This window comes from Setaria viridis, chromosome 4, assembly GCF_005286985.2.
Source record: "Setaria viridis chromosome 4, Setaria_viridis_v4.0, whole genome shotgun sequence".
NCBI classification, from domain to species: Eukaryota; Viridiplantae; Streptophyta; class Magnoliopsida; order Poales; family Poaceae; genus Setaria; species Setaria viridis.
In genome coordinates, this window is record NC_048266.2 from 32,038,947 (window position 1) to 32,043,896 (window position 4,950).

Here is a 4,950-nt window from a genome sequence, read left to right on the forward strand (position 1 = left end):
TATCTTAGGTTGACGTGCCTCCGTGGCTCCGCCAGTCCTCGCGCTCGGGGGCTAAGCGCTTATCTCAGGTCGGCGTGCCTCCGTGGCTCCATTAGTCCTTGCACTCGGGGGCTGGGCGCCTATCTCAAGTTGGCGTACCTCCGCGGCTCCGCCGGTCCTCATGCTCGGGGGCTGGGCGCTATATTCATATTCTTTTTGCTACGGAAAAAATATATCATTTTCTTGACCATTGGACCAATTACTTTAATCGCTTCAATGCTCGAGGGCTACTCCATACAGAGTGCGTCTTGCGATGCCCTCCATGTGCTTCGATTTGATCTACAGGATGCCAAACATCCCGGAGCTTGGCAGTCGCATAGGCATGTGCATTTGGTCATACGCCTATGGAAGCTTCAGTTTTTCTTCCTTTTTTGAGCACCGCGCAGCCTCTCCATCACTATGACGACGTCACACCTTCAGCCGAGTTCATTACAAGCTTCGTTGCACATCCGTCAGGTTCTTGTTCGACTCCACATCGCTCGGGGGCTTGAGGGATAAGGATACCCATGGGTCCTCACCGACCAGGATACTGGTTAGCCCTAGCAAGTGGGCCCACCCGATCATGCTGTGCGGACCAAGGCATAAAACACGTGAAGCACAAGCTAGGAGGCTAGGCGAATGAATTCTGCCCGGATATCACGGGATACTTGTTGTAAACTGATTTAGATTGCTTTCCATATAACAACCGATTAGGATTAGATCCTATCCAATTATAACTCTAGGTCGTTAGCCTATATAACACGGTCAGGGGCACCTCCCGAGAGCATCTCAACTCTTCGCATTCTATACCAGCAATACAATCCGCCAGAACATAGGACGTAGGGTGTTACTCTCTGGAGGTCCGAACCTGTCTAAAACTTTGCGTCTTTATGTTACCATTCGAGTTCTTTGCCTTGCGATCTCCCCCGCCTACAAATCTACCACCTGGGCAACCCCCTGGTGGACTGTCGGTCACTACATTCGACATTAGGTAATGCCAATTTAGTTTAACCACTACAAGAAAATGTGTTGATTTATGACGAAAATTTTATGGCACATTTGTTCTCGTCATAGATCTATGATGTTTCTGGATGAAAACGTTATAAAGTTTGTCATCCGAGCAAATTTAGTAACAAGGTTACGGAATGTCATAAAATGTGCCGCTGTAGCCAAAAAGAAATCATCACTCACTGTTAAATGGCGGTTTTGTGATGATATAAGGTCCGCAAAAATGTCATAAACTAACCAGGGTCCCACATGTAAGTTTAAGCTGATAAATAGGGTGGTAAAGTAAAAAGGAAAATGTGCTCCTCCCATGGGTCAAACCTGTTAATGATCGAATGAGAAGTCTTTACCGCAACCGGGTCCCACATGTAAGTTTCAAGTGAGTTGGTGGTAGAAGTTTTGGTAAGTTATGTTAGTCTGAGATGAAAAAAGAAAGGGAAAATAAAAAGGAAATAGTGTTGATAGCAAGGCTCAAACCTTTGACCTCTTGAATGTGCTAAGATAGCATTACCACTAAGACATGAACTATGTATATTTTTTTAGAAAGGATACATTTTATATATTTTGGTTCTAATAAGTGTGGTCCACATGACAGTTGCAGGCCCAAGCCTAGGGTATATTTCTCATTTCTCGACACGACGTACACTACTGCAAGAGACTCACCGGCACCGTACTCCTGTTGGTTGCGGCAAGGACTAGAGCTAGCGCCAGTGCGCGGATCTGCAACCGCCCACGGCGGGAATGGTGAATCCTAGTGGGCCTAGCAGCGAAGGGAGGAGGAGGAGCTCCGATCAGGTCAGTCCCCTATTTTGTGCCGTTAATTTCCCCTATCGTCCTAGGGCAGGGGATTTCTGGATTTGGAGATCTGGGTTGAAGACACAAAATACCTTCTCTCACGGAATCAGCTCGCATAGGTGCATAGCAAAAATCATGTATTTAATTTATAATTTGATAGATTCATGTATTTTATTAGTTTCCACAGGTGCCTGGAGTCACTAATAGGTATAGATCGTCGTTGCCTGATGGTGTTGTTATCATTTTAGATTTTGAAAACAAGTGCAAGCATGGGTTGCCTTTCTATGTGAGGTATAATTGGACATTGGACCACCTTGGGCACCGATATGCATGCTGCTGCGAGGTAAACGATAACTTGTTTCAATTCTAATAAACCTTGCTTCTACTTTTGATGTTATTAGTGTTGTAAGTGGCGAATTGTATGATCGTAATCGGTGTCTGTAGAATGAAGGGATGAAATGCATGTTGTTTAGGTGGTTGATCCTGAATGGGATCAAAGGACTAAAAAAGCTCTGGTGAAGTTGATGAAGAGGAAGGAAAAAGCTGAAGAGGAAGCAAGGTTGTAGAAAGAAGAATGGAGAATTGCTAAGAAGGAGGCCAATGACACAACCAATGAGTTGCACTTGATGAAGTGATACTTTGGGGAAGCAACGAATTCCCTGATGAACACGAGGAAGAAATGAGAAACGATGCAGTGCTAAAGGAGCTAAAAATTGAAAACCCTTACAGCGATTACGATGCAAGGAAGTCGAAGGAAGAATACACAAAGGCTAGCATGGAGTTTGAAGAGACCGCTGCTGAGCTGCAGAAGGTAAAGGGACACCTGGACCAGGCCACCAATGTGGTGAAAAGGATCAAGCAATTGATGCTGGAGACCAAATACAGAAGGAAACTCATCAGGGATGATTAAAGGCATAATGTCACTCATTAGGCCAAATTATGATGAATGGCTATAACAAGCCATCTTATGAAACTTGCTGGTGCTGACACGCCATCTGATTATGCCACTTTGTTTTAATCTACTTTCAATTTGATTCCAGCATATTTACTATTAGGAATTCAGATACACTGCATAATTGAGGAATACTAATAATATAGATATTAGTAGTATATATATACAAATGCATTACATGTGTTACAAAATGAAAGATCACTAATCTACTAATAGCTAGGTAACATCCATGTTTCTCGTGACCAAATTCAGTTCCCAGGTACCTGCATAATGCGGATCGCAGGATCATTATTGACGCATGCCACATTTCTTAGTCCCTACTGGTAGATCCATTATTGCTCCTCTCCATCATGCCGATAAGTTTCTAGGAGTAAATGTGATTTCCCTTCAGGTTAGGCAAGCCACAAATGACATGCTCTTATACAACAATGCACTTGTCAAGTCCAAACAGGATGATCTTATTCTAGAACTCTGGAGCTATATGTCAGGGAATATGCTGCCAAATGTTACAGACGAATGCACCCAGAGTAAATTCCACCACCTCAACATCTCTCTCGTTGATGTCCCAGGACCCGATGCTGTGCATCCTCTCCTCCCGAACAACAAAAAACAATTGGTCTTGACCTTGGAGTAGAGAAGAGTCGCTTATGTCAAGAACCCATGATAACTGTAGTCCAACGGCTTGAGGAGGTGCTAGAAGATGAAGCCCCAAGTAGATCCGCATGTGTTCAGAAGAACTACACCAGAAATCTTCCGAAGGTATGGTAGTCCAGTCCGATTGACTTCCCAAATACCAGATGCAGATGGGAATTGACCCTAGCGACGGAGAAGATTTCAGGGGCTAAAAGTTAGTTATCACAAGAAATGACTCTACGCCAGTAGGTGTTTCAAAGCCCAAGATACAAGCATGGAGAGCAGCCATATGGCACCATGTTGGAAGTTGAGGAAGGATAATGTGCTCCCGAGGAGACAAAGGATTCAGCAGGAGCGCGGAGCTCCCATCTCTGTCATCTACAGCGACTTGGCATCCAGATCCGCTGCAACCAATCAAACTAGTCATTTTCCTAGCTTTTGCTGGAAGGGAGATCTCAAAAAGCTGGTGATCCACAACGGATGCGAATGTCATTTCTTCAGATTCACCGATATCTTTAGATTTCATAATCCAAGGGTCAAACGGGCGTCCCTCACCTGAACGAGCGCAGTTCCAACTCTTATAGACTGCTTTGAACCTGATGAAATATCTTGCATCACTAATCTTATTGGCAATGCACACAACAAGATCTGGCATAAGATTTTCCCAGGAGAGATTGATTGGACAACCAAAGAAGAAGGTAGAGCGATAACAATGGATGGCTCGTAATATTCAGAGAAGGGGGAAGTTATGAATGAGGCAGAGGTTGCAGTTCCAAGAAAGACAAATGATGAGGGAATAGAAGCGGTTAGCGAAGGTCCGGTCTATTGATGTTTTACAGAAAGAACCTTCCTGAGTAACAACTGCATCTGTCTGTTCATGTACACAGGATCATCTTGTTTCACTTCTGTTTACCAGACCAGACTTTCCTATATAACGATGATATTTAGCTATTCATGGGCACATTTTTTGCTTTTTTAAATTCTATGGCTTGTATACCTTGGAAACAAAAACCAATGAAACTTTACATTGTGTGGAGCAGTTACTTTCTATAAAATAAATGTTAACACGAAATGAATTAGTTTATTGGAAATAGCGTGATGATGTGGCACTCACGGAGAGATTGGAGTACTGCTTTATGATTTTACATTTCTTTGCGAGGCAACAGAGGGACGGTCTCATCCATGTTTATATTATTACTGTATTACCCCAATCTCTTCGCTTGTCGAGTAAGCTACTTCTTCATTCCTGCAACCACCAAAAATCCCAGTCTGGTAGTGCACCTCTTCCTCTCCCCATGGAGCCATCATCTCCTAGAGCGACGGCGTATGGCACATCTTTTGATGAAGAGGAGAAAGCTCCAGGGCTGATGGATCCGAAGCCGAGCGATTCGTTGTCTCCTAGAGTGACGGCAGACACATCCTCTGATGATTCAGAATATGTGGAACAAATAAAAATTGCTAATCAGGTGCCTCTCCGACGTCGCACCATCCGCAAGTCAGCTAGAGGTGGCCGTGGTCAGGGGCGCGGAAGCACCACCACTCGCCGG